The 19,592-nt window shown below is 47.4% G+C and overlaps 1 protein-coding gene across 4 annotated transcripts in view; it reads right to left on the bottom strand.

Moving 5' to 3' along the window:
* Positions 1–19,592, bottom strand: part of ARSG (arylsulfatase G) — a 2,325,381-nt gene that overhangs the window by 1,619,680 nt on the left and 686,109 nt on the right. The window contains exon 1 of one of the 4 annotated variants that reach the window (XM_086930960.1): positions 939–1,132. The exons of the other annotated variants lie outside the window; for them this stretch is intronic. The gene's annotated coding sequence lies outside the window, so the exon portion shown is untranslated. Of the gene's footprint in view, positions 1–938; positions 1,133–19,592 lie in introns of those variants that run through there. 4 annotated transcript variants of the gene reach the window in all.

Below are 19,592 nucleotides of genomic sequence, written 5' to 3'. Positions count from 1 at the left end.
AGGGCAGGGGGTTAGGAATGGAGAAAAAAAAGACCTACAAGAAACGGCTATCAGCCGCTACTCCTCTGTCCTCATCCTCTACCTTCATCCTTTCCGGGCCGGCAGCAGGAAGAACTCGGGAACACAGACTCCCCTGAGCCAATCACAACGCTGCAATGCAGCACTGTGATTGGTCTGGGCACAGTGGGTCCGCACTCAGACGGGAACAGGAAGCCTGTGCGTGTTCCTCACCAGGCTGTGTAATGCCGCCTGTTGGGGAACTTAAGTACGCATATACTGTTTGGTCGGCCCAAGAGGGCTGGCCAGACAGTTCATGTGCACTTAAGGGGTGCACATCACTCCTCCCCCAGCTCTGCCCCGCCCCGCCACTGACTGCAATAGGAAAAGTAAAATAACTGTACGTTATCATTTTATTTTTCCTTTTGAGCATTGGAGTGATCAGCCACCACTGATTATGGGACTGCAACAGCTAAATGCTGCCACACACAAATGTAGAATGCATAGGTTTTTTTTGTCCTTTTCATTTTCTATATCTATACACCACTAGGGTTGCCCCATGACCGGATTTCTAACAACACCACCAGCATTTTAATACCCAGGTCGGTACAAAAGTAAACAAAAATCCCCTCAAGCCGTTTTTTTTTAGCCCTTATCTGTATATACACAAAACAGCAAATATAAATAGCAAGCACTTTCAAACATTTTCTAACATTCATTAATGATCTGACTAATAGAGTAAACAAAGGCAGACAAATAGTGTTACAAATGATATGATGCTGTTTAAAGTCCTATTTAGTAGCACATTCGAGCCTTTGCAGTCTTAAGACAATAATAAACGGCTGGTATTTTTCTATTAGAAGGTGGGAACCCTACACGCCGCAATGAAGGACATTTCAAAAGCAGTACGATCGTCACATTTTCTGCAAAGCATGCTTTACCGACGAAGAGGGACGGTAGCCCTCCTCCCTCCCGTAATGACGCACTCGTGGCTCCACAGGTCACGTGTCCCGGGGATGCTGCAATAGATAGACCTGCATCAGCTACCTCACAGGCAGCAAACTGGAAGGAACCTGTTCTACCCGGACAGGGTGGCAGCTTCCGCGTGCGCGCCCCGGGGAGGGCTGGAAGGGGAACGCGCTTGTACACAGTTGCAGCCAGGGACTAGACATGTGCTGAGGGAGGGCGCGCGCACAGTGCTCGCAGCTGGTAGAGGGGCGACCGTTTAGATGACGGTGCTTCCTGTACATTGCATCATGTTCTTGCTTTTCCTAACCCCACCCCGCTGCAGCATACCGGCTACACGCAGCGTTTTTTACCACAGAAAAGATGAAAGTAAAAATGTAGCTAGCGACTTACATCTGTTGATCTCAATATTTTGGAACTGTTGATCTCAATATTTTGGAACCCCTGGAGTCATTCTACGGGAAGAAGGCAATGCCTTACATTTTTTAAACAGTATCAGAGGTATCAATTTAGGAGAAAACAAAACATGCCCCCTAACAAGCGCAGTTGTCATGTAGGTTTTTGATCCTTCACAACCTTACAATTCTAAATGAACAACTCGATTGACAGCTTCTCAAAGGTAACCTCAATTATGTACTTGAAAAGCACTTTAAAAATAACATACTAGACTTTTTCCAACATGCAAACAGTTGGAACTAACACTGGATTTAAAAATAGACATGCGTCTTGTGGTGATATATATATATATATATATATATATATACTAAATCCGGACATAATGACAGCCATACATATGATCAGTGGTCGAAATGGACGGGACCTGAGGGACACGAAGTGCCCATAGTTCCCCTACTTTTCGTGAAAAAAAACGTCCTGGGGCGGTTAATCTCAACAGTTAAAATGTTTCATAAAATGTATAAAGGCAGAGAGTCTCCGGTGCAGGGGCTGAGAGCTAAACAAGCCTTCTTGCCATGGTGCCTACTTGCCTGAAAGAAATGTTAGTGTGTGCAACTAGTCAATCTTCAAATGTAAAGGGTGCCTGGAGGCTGGTATTGGCTTTAATTGATGGAGTCACTCGTAGTTTCCTGATGACGCATATATATTCTTTTTGAGTGGTATTGCAAGGGTGTTACAGCTGAGCTGTGAAGTGTGTGCTTTTAAGGACAGTAAAAAAGAAAAAAACTGCACTATGTAGTCTGGGTATTTCTGAAATCTATATTTTGGAAGCACTTTAGCTTAAACATTTTTGAAATTTTTTTCGTGTAATGCAAGTTTAAAATAATGGCTTACATATCCACAGTGTTTTCGGTCATAGACCGGGACCTCGTAGCACTAAAGAGACACAAGTCACTATTCTCCACAGCATCAACCAAGATTCTGTTCTGTGGCTCTCTAGTTACAGACATAGAGCTCTGAAATATTTTAAATAATGGAGATAACATTAAAAAAAATCTTTATTGCCATTTATAAATGGAACATCACATATTTAGACAGAATGCAGCAGTAGATATAGTCAGGGAGTGAGTAATCACCGCCGAACACATGAATTTCCAGATCCACACAGACCCTAATTCCACCCTCAGAGGCACCCTCGTCTACAGACCCCCCGGACCCTGGCCCCAGTCCAGCAACTCCATCGCCGACTTGATCAGCACGCACGCCCTGACCTCCACCGACTACATCCTCCTCGGAGACCTGAACTTTCCCCTTGAGAACAACAACAACAACAACTCCACAATCCTGATCGATAACCTTGCCAACCTCGGACTGAAGCAACTCGTCACAACGCCCACCCACTCCGACGGCCACAAGCTCGACCAAGTCTTCTCAAGCCCGTACATCTCTATAAGCCACACCACCGAACTCCTCTGGACTGACCACCGCTGCATCCACTTCGCCTTCCAGGAACCCACCACACACCACCGCACCCAACAGATCCGCCGCCGCTGCTGGAGCAAAATCACAGAAGACCAACTACACGCAAACCTCGCTCTCAGTCCACCCACCGAACCCTCCAACACCGACGACGCTGTCCACAGCCTCAGACGCTGGATCGAGGACTGCTCCAACCCCCTCGCCCCGCTGAAGAAACCCCCCCACAGAGACACCAGCAAGAGGGCCAGCTGGTTCACCCCAGAACTCCTAGCCACCAAGCAATCCTGCCGGAAACTAGAGAAGAAATGGCACAGTGAACAAACTCCGGACAGGCATGCAGCACACAAGGACGCCATCCACAACCACCACCACCTCATCAGGGCGGCCTCATTTAAAGATCGCCTTGACAACAACGCACACAATAGCAAGGAGCTCTTCAACATCGTGAAGGACCTCTCCAACACCAGCTCCAACACCAATGACATCCCGCCGTCGCAAGCCCTGCGCGACTCCCTCGCCACCTTCTTCCACCGCAAGATAGCAGACATCCACGACAGCTTCAACACCCAGAAAGCCCCAACAGACAGCAACACAACAGACCCTACGAACACCATAGACCACAGCCCCCTGCTAGCCTGGGCCAGCGTGAGCATCGAGGACACCATCAAGACCATGCGCTCAATCCATGCCGGCTCTCCGTCGCACCCATTTCCGCACCACGTCTTCAACAAGTTCAAGTTCAAGTTCAGGAATTTATATAGCGCACTACTCACCCAGAGGGTCTCAAGGCGCTTGAGGGAGGGAAGGTTAATTATTTATCGAAAAGCCAACAGAGCAAGCAGCACTATCGCAACCCACCTGCGCAACGTCATCAATCTCTCCCTCAAGACCGCGACCTTCCCAGAGATCTGGAAACACGCCGAGATCAACGCCCTACTCAAAAAACCTAAGGCAGACCCAAGAGACCTCAAGAACTTCCGGCCCATCTCTCTGCTCCCCTTCCCGGCCAAGGTCATCGAGAAAACCGTCAACAGACAGCTAACCCGATACCTCTAAGAAAACAGAATCCTGGGCCCTTCCCAGTCAGGGTTCCGCAGCAACCACAGCACCGAGACTGCCCTCATTGCCACCACCGACGACATCAGGACCCTTCTGGACAGCGGCGAGACCGCAGCACTCATCCTCCTAGACCTCTCTGCCACCTTCGACACCGTCTGCCACCGCACACTAAGCCCCGCCCCCACGCCGCAGGGATCCGAGACCAGGCTCTGGATTGGACCACCTCCTTCCTCTCCGGCAGAACCCAGAGTGTAACGAACCTTGAGGGGCCCCCCTGCAGGGTACGTGAAGGGGCCCCTTCCGGACTCAATCTAGAGTTACCCAGCAGAAGTAGGGTGCTGACGGAGCCCCCTGGAGGGTGAGGGTCCCCCGCACTGCAGGGGCTGCAGGGGCCTGTGTTACGCCCCTGGTGCAGGGGTGTCTTGAGGTTGGGAAATCTTACCCCCTGCTGTTTGCGGTCGGAGAGGTCCTTTGTCCTGAGGCTGCAGGCGTCGTCGAGGAGGGACCTTGGGCACTGGATTCCAGGTAAGAATCGTCCTCAGGGTCATGATTCACTCCGGCACTGGTCAGGCTTGGCGGGTGCAGAGTGTGCAGGGTTCGCGGTTCCGGGCTGATGCCAGGGCTTGTTACTTGCTTTGAGCAGGACCACTGCTCGTGGGAGACCCAGGTAGTCAGAGACACAAGGCAGTCAGGTCCTCCGGGGTTTTTGAGGTTGCTGACCATTGGAGATGCCGGGGTTTAACAGGAGCAGGTTCGAGGGTCGACAGGCAGGTAGGGCTGGGGCCAAATCAGTTGGTGTCTTCCTCTTTTTAGAAGCTGCACAGCATGTCTTCATGTTCCTTGATCTTCTTTCTTGTTTCATAATCTGGATCTCTGGAAAAAGGTTCAGGATACTCCTAAATACTAAATTTAGGGGCATTACAGGAAGGGCAAGGGCAGGGACCAATTGGTCCATGTCCTGGGGTGGGTACACTCCCTAGCCTGCTCCTCTCCTGTGGGAGGGGGGCAGGAGCCTAGCTGTGATTGTTGCATGGCTCCCCATCTTCAAGATGGCTGGAGCCCGGGGTCGTGCATCACCTCGCCTCTCCCACCTGAGGGGTGAAGTTGGCACAGGCTGGCACACCCCCTTTCTGATGTAGGTTATCCCGCCAGTCTTACAGCCAGAGCGGGGGTCAGATCTGGTGGGGGCCAGTTGCTGAGTTCAGCAAGTGGTCTGGAGAAGCTCACAAAGGCGGAATGCCTTTGAAGCTTCCCCTGCCCATCCTGGGGCAGGAGGCTTGGCACCTCGTCCCAATATGTGCATTGTTGCCTGCCCAGGAGAGCGGGGAGCTCCCACCCCGGGGTCCAGCAACATGTCTGCTGTGTGGCAGCCTAGGCAGCCTCTCAGACAAGACGTGGATTGTAGGTTAGGTTTCAGGGGGCATCTCTAAGAAGCCCACTGTAGTGCATTTTACAATAAATCCCACACTGGCATCAGTGTGGGTTTAATGTGCTGAGAAGTTTGATATCAAACTTGTCAGTGTTCAGTGTAGCCATTATGGTGCTGTGGAGTTTATAATGACAACCTCCCAGCACCATATACTCTTAATGGCATCACTGCACTTACAGTGCCCAGGAATGGCCCTGGGTACTGTAGGGGCACAAGACTCAGGCATCTGTGCCCACACCACTGGCACAGGGCACCCAGCTAGAGGGGTGGCTGATGTATGCCAGGGCAGTGGGTTTGTGGGCAGGGCACACAGGGATGTGTGCCATGTTGACTCTTTGCTTAGTTCTGCACCTAGACACTCAGCCTGCGCAGGCAGTGTGTGGGTGTCAAGGTACAGGACCCCTAAGGGTGGCACAATAAGTGCTGCAGCCCTTGGGGGTCTTCTCTGGTCACATTGCCCTGGGTAACTAGGGTACCATTTACTAGGGGCTCACATGTGGCCAGAGATGCCAATTGGGTTTAGACTTTAGTATAGTTTTTAGGGCAGGAACATAGGCCCTGGGTACCTGATCGGCAGGGACCCAGGGCACACCAAGGAAAAGTGCATCAGGTATCAGAAAAAAAGTGGGGGTACTGCAACAGAAACTCACTTTCTCACACTCACCCACGCACACAAGGCACTCCACAAGACTGGCCCAGCCTACCTCAACAGATGGCTATCCTTCTACATCCCCAACCTCCAGCTCCTCTCCGCAGACCTCTCACTCGTCACTGTCCCGTGCATCTGAAGAACAACCACCGGTGGGAGATCCTTCTTCCACCTCGCCGCCAAGACATGAACACTCTGCCACTGAGCCTACGACAGACCCAAGACCTGCTGACCTTCAGGAGGATACTCAAGACCTGGTTGTTCGATCAGTAGCGGTGGCCCCCCCAGCGCCTTGAGACCCTCGCGGGTATGTAGTGCGCTTTACAAATGATTGATTGATTGAATCAAACATGGCACACTTCGTATACAAAGACTGTCTTGCCAATGAAAACAAATTAATATGGCATGCGAAACAATGAGGATAAGAGCCCAATTTGTCGTAGTGCATCTAGTCTCATAGTGGAGCAGTCAAAATGCCTGTACTGAAATAGAATAAACTAACAACTAACAAAACCCTTCGGCTGACGCAGATCTAGACAACTTGTTGGGGAGTGGTGGATGGCATTTCAGGTGCTCTTCGCCTTCACCATGTGCCAATACTTCATCGCTTGGAGAGGGGTGAGGTAATGAAGGTGTATCCCCACATGGACCCTTCCCAGGCACCACAATGGCCCCAACGCAACTCAGCACTCATGCACATAAGATGTAGCTGGTGGAACCCTGATCCCCCTTCCCATCTTTAGGTTGCGGGACCAGAGAATCCGTCACCTAAGTGGGGGGATCATGTAATCTGTCAAATAATTTAAGGCATGGTTGTCCCAAAGCGTGGTAGAACCACAGCCTCCTCGCAGCTGGCGATAATGCGTCATGGTGTCTGCCTCCGCCAGAGATCCTTTTTCCTGTTTAAGCACTGAGTGTTCCTCATACACCTTCTCTTGTGTATACGTTTATTCTTAATGGCAGTTTTTGTTAATGTAGCAATACATACACTACAATGTAGCATTTCGCCCTACAGTTTAAAATCAATTGCTTTGTTGATACAAAGCACAAACATCCCTGACAATCCCCCAAAATGGCCTTAAGAACTTCCCCTGGAGCTTACTAGTCTAAATCCCCTTTCCTCATATCTGCCCATTACCTAAATGTTGTCCATCTAATCGTTCCTAAACCCAATTCTATCCATAAGCACCTGTCCTGTCAATTCTGTCCCGTGTTCTATTTCTCAATGCCTGTTCTTCAGCTCATCCATCCCACAATCTACATGACCCCAAATACATCCTGAAACTAACCAGCAACACTGTAAAGCAAAAGCAACCAACAGCTCCATACCTTCCTGTCCAACCCAGCTTTATCAACCTCTAATAAGCACCCAATTCATAACTCCCAGTTCCCAAAAAACTCATGTTCCTTCAAGGCCAAGTTTACCCTCAAGCATCCTGCTGCGGTTTCTTGCAGTTCCAACAAATAAATCTTGTTTGCTGAAAATGTTAAATGCACGGCGTCACCTCTGAACAGTTCACAACCTCCAGGATCGTTTTCCAAATTTATTATTTTCTCAATCCATTCTATCGACCAAAATGATCTTGTTTCACTGTTTATTTTCCCTCTGGCACGATCAGAGTCGGTGCTTTCCCTGCTCTCCTCAAAACTAAGCTGTAGATGAACTCTGTGGGCACTACGGAGCATTATGGCCATGCCACTTTTATATCCCCTCGGAATCTCTTCATTTCTGTCAGCAAGTCTACTCCATGCAGCAGCACCACATCATTCTCACCTATGTGAACTAATAAAACATCAGAGAATCCCTTAATCATTGGTAATTCAAAGTGGGCAGTAATTCCATCAATGAATGTGCATTAAAATCTAGCTGCATTCCAAACGGGTGCGTTTTGACTTCCCACCTGGGACTGTGTATGTATACATCCTCAAATTGCTTTCTACAGTTTACATTCTTAGACCGCTTGCAATCTCAGAAAGCAGTCTCCCGCTATATCCCTAAAACCCTGCATGAAAAACTGAACTTGACTGACTTCCACTTGATGGAATACGTATTCACTACCTATGCACCTACGGCCATCTTCTGTGTTTACTGCGGGCCTCACTGAAAACGTAGAAGGCAAGGTCCACGGGCCGCCAATGAAGCCCTGCCAGCCTGCTGGCTGTACTATGAGTACCACTGCTCTAGACTTATCACTACTCTTAACACCCACAGTCCTCTAATCTCATGAATTCCAATGCAAAACTGAAAACCCACGTTCCAACAACATTTTAGACAAAAAGAAATGCTGTAGGGCTAACCCATGAAATCTCTGCCTTTACAAAACATTTTTTATATAATATGAGCGCTCTAGATAACACATTTCACAGAATGTAATCTCATAAATGTTTGTATGATCACTCAAGAGATTAATGTAACCATACCAAACATAAGTCTCATCTTTTTTTTATCAAACACCGATGTAACACTCATACAGAGTCTGCAAACAAGTGCTAATATATAGTGCATCCAAAAACTCCATATCATCGCTTTCACTGCTGTAATTGCTTGTGAATTGCCACTCCTAATCTTGAAGCACCTACGTACTACAAAGTCAGTGTGTGCTAAAAAAAATACGCAACATTTGTGTTCCCCTCTATTTTGGAAAAACACATCCATAAAAAATGCACTACAAAGGTCCCTGATACGATAAAAAATCCTACTTTTCCCACTGAAACTTAATATTTGTAAACAATTCTTTGGACAAATAGATTATTTCTAATTAAACACAAAGGCATCTGACACCCATGAAACTCCAGTCAATGGGAATCTCAAATATTGAACAGAACACATCAGACTGAACTGCCTGATACAGTCCCAACAGCAGCACTCATTACCCAGAAATACTACATAATCATGCAACAGTGTGCACTAGATATACCTTATCACACACATCGAGGGAAAAGATAGTGAGTGTGGGAGCGTTTGCCCTATACGAAAAGATTGGACTGTACATCTAATTATACCGCGTTTAATGCTATCTGCTCATTGTAGGAAACCTGGAAAGCAATAACAGCCAGCTGCTATACCTCGGTCATCAATAAAATAGGTACCTACGTTACTAAAGCCTTTGTTTTGGGACAAATACAGACTATGCTCTGTGCTTTTAAATACCTCATTATGCCACAAATGCCATAAAAAGGGCATGCACTGATTTGTCTTATCACTCCATTCATTAACTATCAGGCAAAATGTGCTAATTATGGGTTACATTTGCATGGTCTTAGCCTGCAAAGAGCCTGGGCTATCAGCCATCTGTAAATATCCAGCAAACCCAGCTATTTTTGCAGTAAATGTCAAGTATTCTCACGCTGCCATCTATGCCACTTTCTACCAGTATTGATGGGAGTGAACGGAGCAGACATGTACTGCTGCTTACTGGTAACATTCAGACTCCTAGATCGGGCATAAGGTTTACTATCTACAGAGCAGACCACATACTAGGTCAGTCACAAAAAATATAGAGTATGGAGCATTACATTTGTGGAATTTTAATCAGTAGACTTTGAATGAAGTATACTGAGTGCAGGGCAAGATTCGAGGGTGTGCATGATTAGATGACAACACTTTACAATTTTTAGAAAGAGGACTCTACCCCTTTCAACTCCACCCAGGAGGAAAGGGAAGACCTTTATTGTGACCAGAGTCGTGAGATCACCTTGTGAACCCCATGGCTGTTTCCATATACAGTCACTGTATGCTGGGCATACTTTTGGAATGTGACCGCCAAGGGTGTGCTTAACGCTTTGGCTCCATTCACTTTGAGCTGGAACCAGGAAGAGGTGCACCTGAACCTCTTTAAATGCAGAGGGAACTGCCGGTTCATAGTAGTATTGAGTGAGGGTATAAACAAGTGACTATATCGCTAATTACTTGAGAGGGGTAATTTATATGCTTTGGTTCCGGTTAAAACCCACTAGCAGGAAACAAAAACATTATTAACAAAACATTATCAATTTACCAAAACTACACATAGGTTATTTTACATGCTTTGTGAAAACAGAAGCTTTAAAATGTAAGTACCAAGTACTCGTTTATTTAAGAATGTTGTCATTGAGACACCTCTTAGAGAAATCACCTATTTTAAATATGAAAAACATGCAGGGGTTGAATGAAATATAAAATGTTTATTTTGCTTTTTTGTATATTATCTAATAATGTAATTTGTAATTTTTGTATGTCACACGGCCACTTCAGGGTTATAAAAGAAATATATAACAGCCCAAGCTATATCTGTATTGTGTTGCAAGTTGACTTATTTAAGGCTTACTATCAATCACAATACGTTAAAGCGATTTACTGCAAGTAGCGTGTGACACTAGAACCAAGGTTAGTGATTAGACCATTGGTTATTGATAATTATTTATTATTGTTGTTATAACCGTGTGCTCCCAAAAAGAGAATTCCTAGCATTTACTACTGTTTCTTTATGGCGGATTACATTAATAGAAGTTACGTATGACCATGAGGGACTATGTACGTTCATGCACATGGTTGGGGCGGTGAACAGATAGGCTAGTGAATATGATTTTTAAAAATTGGATGTTGTGTTCTCTGAAATGAAGTGCAGGCAATTTCTATAAATACAATATAGGAGATTAAGAGAAAGGCATTCAACTTAGATTTGGCTATACTCAGAGACAGGAGGAATGCAGAAAACTGAAGAAATGAGTGAGTTCATCAATGAATCAAAATATCTTTATTCGGTTTTACAACAAAACAATAAAAGTACACTGTGAGAAGTTGGCCTGGTATATGATGTTCACTATTCTAGTGAACACCTTGCACCAGTCCAAATAACCCTCGTGGTGATGGTTGTAAAGTCAACCTTATAGACCAGCTATCCTAGTGGTAGCATAGACAAAGCAGTCTTAGGCAAAACTCAAGAGGGCATGTGAAGCCAGCTGTTTTACCATATGTAACCCCTTTAATACCAAATGAAAGGACACCACACAGGATATATATGAAATATATATGTTATTTATTTCTAGACAATCCCTCTGAACTCTTTATGAAGTCAGAGGCACAAGCACAATACAAGATATTTAATTAAAATACAATAAGTTGCACAAAATACAGTAGGGCCCTAGGGGCACGCTAAACCATATACTAAAATAGTGGTATAAGCACCACCATACGAAAAGTGAATAGGCCTAGGGCCTTGGGAATCGCTGGGGCTACGTTGAACTACCAAGAGTTAGGAAATAGGAGGCCCATGGGATGCGTGTGCAGTGTCTAAACACACACGCAGGTTACCATAGAGAATGAATGGGAACGTAAAAGATGGAAACTAGTTCTTTTAGGGCACTTCTGACTGGACTCGATGAAAGTTACTTGAAACCTAGACAGTTGGATAGTCAATACCCACAGGAGCACCAGAGTACTCGCGTTACCTCACCCAGAGGAAACGGGTGCATAGGTGTCAAAGTGTGTCGGGTTTCGTCGCTGAATCCTATGGAGCCTTGAAGGAAGATGCTGCAGGCGACCAGGAGAGAAGTGTCCGGTTGGATCCAAGGGTGGATCAAAGATGCAGAGGACCTGAAAGCAGAGGGGACAGAGTCTGGGTCACTAGCCAGTGACCAGGAAGGGACCAGGAAGGAACCAGGCGATGTAGTGAAGCAATCAGGCGATGTCGTGAAGCAATCAGGTGATGTCGTGAAGCTTGTCTCTGTAGCCACGTGGACCAGGAAGCGTCGACGACAACCAGGAGTCAGACATGGACTGTCCCACGAAGGCTCTCGCTGTCGGCGGTGTCGGCTTCCGGAATGGAGTCAACAAGCCTTGGCAAAGGCAACCCACGCAGGAATCGAAGTTGGCTTCTTAATCAGACCAGCAAGGTCTGATGGGCTGCTTCTTTTCAGGGAAGCAGGAGCCATTCTGGAGCAACCAGACCAGAGGTGTAAATTCAAAGGTTCGTCGCCAAGATGGCCACTAGCCAACGGGCAAGTGTCCGGGCAGACGCATCGAGCAGGAAAATGCAGAAGGGCCCCACGCAGAACTCGTGGAGTGTGCAGGGCTGATCTTTAGTGCAGATGATGCTCGGGGCTGGGGCTTCTCAATCCCCAATGCACAGCTTCAAGGGTGCCTTGGGTGCTGCACAATTAGCAAGTCTCAGACTTTTCAAGATGGCTGGTCCCACGTCTCTCGTCGCCTCCACGGGTCTAAGCTCTGCTGGGACTCTGGATTGGGCTGTTGGAAGTCTGGAAGTCCGGTTCTTGTCAGGCTCTGTGCTCGGGCTCCGGCGGGAGCGTCGACTAAGCAAGCCATTGATCGCTGGATGGTGCCTGCTTGTGCAGGGTGGTCACTCCTTGACCACAAGGGAGAATCTTCAGTCGTCTTCTTTTAAAGTAGATTGTCGAAGGTCCAGAGTTTCGTTTTAGAGTTTCAGTTGGGATAAATCTAAAGTCTTGGGACTCAGCTCCTACCTATATACCAAATCTAGGGGCTGGATTACCTGCTAGGTCCCTCCTATGGGTGGGACCAGGGAAGGGGGTGGTTATACCCCTTTCCCTTTGTCCAGTTTCGCACCAGAGCTGGGGCTAGAGTGCCCCAGCACCGGTTTGAACTGGACTATGCATGGTACACCTTGTGTGCCCCAGGCAGTGTCTCAATCCTTTCAGCCCTCCCTGCCCTAATACACAAGAGCCTGTCTGGGGTGGTGCTAGCACCTCCCAAGACAGGAAACCTATTGTCCAAGCCTCCCTCGCTGGAAGAACTCCCAGCAGCAGGAGGTCAGACTTGTGTCTGTGGCAGCAGCATCCATTTTGTGATGCTGAGGCTCTGGTTAACTTTAACCGGGAATAGTAGGAACAACATGTCTTCTCCCACTAGAAGGGTGGAATACTACCCCCGTCGCCAGAACTGGCGAGCGGGTAGTATTCCAAAATGTATGACACCTTACTCAACATGTTTTGATAAAGCCAAACCAGAGTTAGCATTTAACCGCGAGGTTCATAATGCACTTAAGAGTATATGGTATGGCAATGTCCTAGAACAGCTATAAGCACATGGTTCCGAAAGCTGCAGATAGGCTCAGCTCATGCTAGAGCACCATCTCACATAAAACCAAGCACTCTGCCTCCAGGATTGTTAAGGCATGCCATAGGAGTGACTTATAGGTATACATGTGTCTAGATATAAGGTTAGATATAGAAATACTATATCTAAGCAAGGGGTGATTACATGACCTTGCCCCAGCTGAGTGATCAGCCAGTTGTGTCAATTTGGGTGGCCAGCCAGGGGTGGCATAACACATGCTGCAGCCCCTGGTAGGCCTTGGATGCACCTATGCCCTGGGTACCTATAGTACACTGTACAGGGGCTCATAAGGTGACCCAGTATCCAATTGGAGATGTACCTAAAGTACATGGAGTCCATTTTACAGAGAGAGCAGATAGCCTGGGACCCTGATTAGCAGGATCCCAGGCCAACTAAGTCGAAAACCAGCTAAACACTAGGCAAAATATCTGGGGTAACCATAGTCGGGTATCCACCTTCCTACATACACATATGTATAAAAATAACATACAATAATTATCTTGCATTAAAATTGGTAAAAATATAATACTTTAAAAACAAAATCACTTGTCTTAACACCTTGCCTGTGTCGAACGTTCAGCTCCAGTGCTGAACTTTAAAAAAACGGGTGGGGCACTGTCGGCCAACGGACGTTCGCAGCACTACCAAGGTAGTGCATGTGACGACCGTTGGCCGACGGCAGCAGCCAAGGGGTTAAAGCCCTCCCGGGTGGATAATCAGAGTTGACTTGAATATTTCATCACAAGGCGATTAATTCTATTATTAGAATGCCAATGAAGTACACATTGATAAAAATAACATACAATTATTATCTTGCATTAAAATTGGTAAAAATGTAATACTTTAAAAACAAAATCACTGGTCCTAAATCCCTCCCCGTGGCTTATCAGAGTTGAGTTGAGTTTTGCATCACAGGCGATTAATTCTGTAGATAGAAGACTACTTTATGAACCACGCCGACAATGATTGCTTTGCCTGTTGTTACTCTTGGTTAATCCGGGCAGTTCATAACTAGAAATTTCATGGTACAGCCATAAAGGTTAAAAAGATAGAACATTAAAAGCAATTCATTCTTTGTAAATATTACAAGATTACCTTTCTAAATTGTAATCCCTACCGGCAGTCACAACCTCAAATTTTAAATCGGATTCATAGTACTTCACGATTGACCAGTCCATATGCGAGGCTATTACACACATATACACACTCAGTACCCTAATGGGATGCCACTAGTACCCAGAAGGTAAATGATTCACACACTGCAAACTCCTTGGTCCAAACCTCCGACCTCCCTCTAGTTCACCCATATTGTCCTATACCCCCGAATGGAAGATAATCAGCCTCACCTCCTGGACACTGGACCGCATGCGGCCAAAGTCGCAGTTAGTCTATGTCCTCGAGGAACAAGTGGGAATATGTAACAGGTCTAATTAGGAAGTAGACGTAAACAAGGGTGAGGTTAACTGCCACTCAGGAATTTTACCCACAAGTCTCAAAACACCAAGGAGTCACGCAGTCTCTTGACCCGCTTCGGAACTGTCTCGGAGCGTTTCTTCAACCCAGTCACTCCCTCTTGCTACTACCTGGTGCCAAGATGTCTTCGGGTGGGGCCAAGTGTGGTGAGGGCAGGTAGTCCGCTGTGATGAGGGTCAACAAGTGAACAACCAATGAATGGGGAGTAACACAGGGTAGTCTCTCAGTAGGATAAGGTGCTCCGTTCCGTACATGATGATCCAGGTCATGCCCAGGCAATCCTGGCACAACAACTGCGCACATAGGGATGAGTCGCACCATTTCACACACGATGAGTTGCAAATTCCACACCTCCCTGGTAAGGGGGCCCAATGACCAGTGCCTGACGAGTTGGGTTGCACCAGGCAAATCTGGTCTCACACACACAGTGTAGAGTTGCAATTCCGTATCTCTCTGAAAATTAAGCACAACATTCGATGTACGATTATACACGTTCACCAGACCAGTCCATTCATACACAAGGAGGTGCACATTCAGCAGAGACACATGAGATAGAATGAGGCACTACTCCGGGTACACCGCCACCTCCGAGGTTCGCACTGTGTGAATTGGACACCGCATGCAATGAGCATGCAGTTGGCGTGATGCATGAGAGAAATGCGGCATGATCAATGAAACGGGCCATGCAGCGTTTGTAACCGGTGAATCCTCTCACCACCACTAGACGCTTATGATGTCATGGTCCTTGAAGTACAGAAACTGCACGGCCTAGATGCGGGCTGATTTCAGGGGTCAGCACTAGGCAATCCGGTCTCCAAACACAAGTCTCAGGTCCACACTCATACTACTCTACAAGTTTGGATTTAGTAGCCAAAGTGTGCACTTGAGAGAGCAGCACTCTCTAGATGTCACAGGTAGATGGTGTAGGTCCCTCAGGGGAGTCCGTTAATGTTCCTGAGATCATTGGAAAAACAGGAGGTCAACGGTTGGGCCCTTGGAGAGCACACTTCAGGGCGCCAAACTTCTGCGAGTTCTCTGCCCAGGCCGGTCTCTATTCGGACAGTTATCCTCCATGTGCACAACAGAGCCCTCTGATAATGTGCACCATGTATTCTGGGTTCTTCAGTTCCACGTTCCCAGAAGTGTATCACCTTTGGCTGAAGGATGGTACCCGTAGTTATAATGTTGTGTCTTTAAAGTCGGGTTGGTTAAGGAAGTTTTCCCTTTCAACCACATATTTCTCCCCTAAATTGTAGGCCTGTGTGCCATAGGGCCTTGGAATGCAGATCTTCATCTTTTAGTGGGGCCATGATCTGGTCCCTGGAGTCGAAGTGGCACAACCTCTATATTCAACTGATCTCTTTCGGCCCTCAAAAGGCAGAGGTCTGGCGTTCCCGTGGGATGCTAATGTTTTATGGCTGTCAAATGGGGGATGCACAGATGTGCTTCCCCCAACCCATGGCGTCCACTGGAGCCAGACACCACATTCCCCGAGACTCTTGGAGCATAGAAATGTCCATTTTATATAAGTAGCATTTCTAAGTAAGTTATGCCAAAAAAATCCTTTACTAATGGAAAGGGTTTGGAACTGCAAATCCATTGATATGAAATATCATGAGGCAACTCCACTGCAATGCACCATTGTAGTGCGACGTATTGTCAACCACCTCCCCATTTTAACTTAGGGGCAGAGCAGGTCTCATAGGTAGTGAAAACACATATAGTTATTCCTCACTACCTGGGTGCATGTGCGATGTTGCGCACCCCGACCTGCGATGGCAGGAGGGACACATTTCCCAACACGAGTGTTGCCAGTGCGCACCCCACCCTTCCCCTAGTCTGCACTGTAGCCTAGACACAGGTTTAACCAATACATGTGTCTGTGAGCATGAACTAACCTTCATTGGCAGGCAGCACATGCAATCACGGTCACCATAGGTGCGGGTGCACACACTGTTCATGAGTTTACTCACTATCGATGCCAGTGCGCACCCACTGGTCTGCAATGACAGATGGGCCCATGTTCCAGAACATGGACTGAGCGCCGTTTCCCAACAAGGATAAGAAAGGCTTATGCACTTTCAATTGGCAAGGACATGCCAGGCAAATGGCTTACCCTCCCCTAGCACCTTTGGTGCCAGTGCGCCCCACTGCCCTGCCTGGCCCAGCCAGACATGGGTGGACCCTCTCACAGGTATGGTTGTGAACTCCCAAACAGCGACAGCAGACCAGGCACCTTGTCACTAGCAACACAGATGCAAGCATGCAGATACAGGCTGCACCAGCAGGCCTGACCCCGAGGTTAGAACACCAGCAATGCAGGTATTTGCTAATGAGACCACAAAGGCAGGCTAGGCACCTATCCAATGTGCCATAGGTGCTGGGGTGCATACTTCAGACTACCATGGCAGGTGGGACACACATTCAAAACAGCGTCAGGGCCGGTGGGCAAACCCCGGTCTGCATTGGCAGACCAGCCCATGTTCTGGAACAGTGAGTCAGCGCCTCTCCCTAACCTATGTCGGAATGCACAAGCACTTACCCATGGCTTTGACAGGGAGAATGTGCAGAGGCCATAAGGCCAATCCAGAGGTTCGGTAACTCACCAGGAGTATCCATGGGGAGAGACGAACTCTAAGGCAGAGGAAGCCCCATCGGGGAATTCCTCACTACCTGGGCAGGGTACATCCATATGTGCCCGCCCAGCCTTTAGCCTACCACCCTCCTAGTGCTTGTCAGGGTTTCCCTGGGGGAGGGGGGTCCCTCATGATATGGGTTGAACCACTACTGGTTAGCTGAGGCACAATTGATGCCAACCTAGGCAGCGGCAGGCCCAATATAGGGTTGACGGCTATTGGGTGGGTAGCACACTCAGTTCTACGTACCACTAAATATGTCATGCCATACCTGTATGTGGTGTACCTGTTTACAGGGCACATGGAGCTACAGCCCCAAAAGCCCCTCGTATCTGCACCCCCAACCCACCGCTGGCGAGGAGGGTGTGTGCACCTGCCCTCCGTCGTACTGGGGGAAGGTGCCCAGTTTGCTAAGGTTATGCAGAAAGAGTCGGCAAAGATTAGGAAAAAAAAGCAAAAGGTTTTAGGGTCATTTCCCCTAAGGAGATCATGTCCAACAGGGGCACAAAGGAGGAATGCTCAAGAAAAGGCTTGGTTGAGGGGTGAGGATATGATATTGTATAGAATCGACATGATCGACGAAGGTTAGTCTAACAGTACGATACCAGGGAATCTGGCGAGAGTTACTGTGGAGTTATGACCTTTCTGAAGGTGAAATGGTCAATGTTATTGGAGGGATGGGTGAGGGAAAGAGGCAACTGGGCAAAAACGGGGTGTCAAATGAGTGAGAAAATGGTAGGCAAAGATGGGTCTTACGACAAAGCAACAGGTCAAGGGGCACAGTTGTTCAACTGTTGGTGGTGTTACGGAAGGCACTACAGCACTTGGGCTTACCAGCAACGTACTACAAGACACACTCCTTTTAGAATAGGGGCAGTCACGGAAGGACGCAGGCGGGAATGGTCAGGGAACAGGATAATGCACATGGGAGGTCATCAGGCTGTTGTAATCAATATTTGCAGTGTAGGGCAGCGGTGAACAGGAAGGAATCTTGATGGCTCTTGTTGTTTCCTTGTAGGTTCTGTGCCAGGTCCGACGAGAGAGGAGATGAACATATGGATAGTGGGAGAGCCCTTTGTCAAGTGGACTGAGAAACAAGCAAGAGGAAGAAAGTACGAACTACAGTTTGGCTTTCAAGTGTGGGGTATAATGGTGACATGGAGTTAAAAGGGTGGCATGCTATGGAGATAATTTTTGCAGGGGTTAAACGGGATGTGGTTTGAAGCGGTTCAATTTTTCAGGGGTAACTGAATCCATTTGTTAACAATAGGGATGGAGTTGTACTTGTAGCTGTGCGAGGCCTTGGCTAGGGTGCTGGCTATTATTCACTTATGGTCAAGATATGATCTGGAGTGAAAATTAGGGTTATCTGGCACTGCTAAGGTTGGGGCCACGGGTGGTTTGGGGTGCCAGAAAAAAACTTTTAGAGGTAAAGGTTTTTCTGGGTGGCGGTTTGCTGAGATGTTTACATTGTTTGAATCTGTTTTACTACTGTTGGGGTGGGTGAAGCAGTTCAAAGAGGATGATGGGTGCACTTTTACACTTGCATAAGTCAGGGAGTTTTTAGTTACAGTTTTAAAAGTTACATTTGGGCTGTAGAGTATAGTGACAGTGGCAGATAGTCGAATTAGAGGTAATGTAGTGAGACAATAAGGGGTGGGTAGGCCAAATCAGTAGCTGGTTATTGATGCATAGCAAGGCTGGTAGTTCTGTAAGGTGATTTGAATGGAGTATTTGCTGTTTATGATGTACACCTGCCTCAATAAAGCACTAGCAGCCTTTTTCACACTAAAACTTGTCGGTTATGTGTCCACTCGCCCAACAGGGACTTGGAGGGCAGCCAAACAGGGGGAGGTGTGTACAGTCCAGAGAACTGTAGTTAGTTTTTGGGCTATATTGGTAGGCAGGGGCGGGGCAGGGTTATTGATTTAGAATAGATTTGGCTACCAACCACTGTTTTGTGGCAAGGTAACACAATGGCTGGTACCTCAACATAGGTCAGAATTTCGGCCCGCCACCCAACCCTTTATTTGGCATCGGTGGAAGGGTTATATGCAAGAGGTAGTAAGTATATGGATTAGGTGCACAAAAAGGGTGTCTGTTGTACATGATTTGTTGCTGAGGAGCAGGTTGGCGGAGATGTTTTCTTGGTTTGAATCAGTTTTATTGCTTTTGGGGTGGGTGAAGTAGATTAAAGAGGAGAATGGGTGTACGTTTACACTTTCAGAAGGCAGGGAGTTAAAGGTTACAGTTTAATGAAGTATAGTTTGGGCGGAAGGATATAGTGACAGGAAGTCGAGTTGGGGGTACTTTGGGGGGACAATTAGGGATGGGGTAGGCCAATCAGTGGGTTATTGATGGATAGTAAGGATGATAGTCTTGTAAGGCATTTTGCCAACAATAATTGTTGTTTGTGATGTGCACCTGTTTAAA

This window comes from Lissotriton vulgaris, chromosome 7 (assembly GCF_964263255.1).
Source record: "Lissotriton vulgaris chromosome 7, aLisVul1.2, whole genome shotgun sequence".
In the NCBI taxonomy this organism is placed as follows: domain Eukaryota; kingdom Metazoa; phylum Chordata; class Amphibia; order Caudata; family Salamandridae; genus Lissotriton; species Lissotriton vulgaris.
Note: the sequence above shows the minus strand (reverse complement) of the source record. Positions and strands in the feature narration are given on the sequence as shown.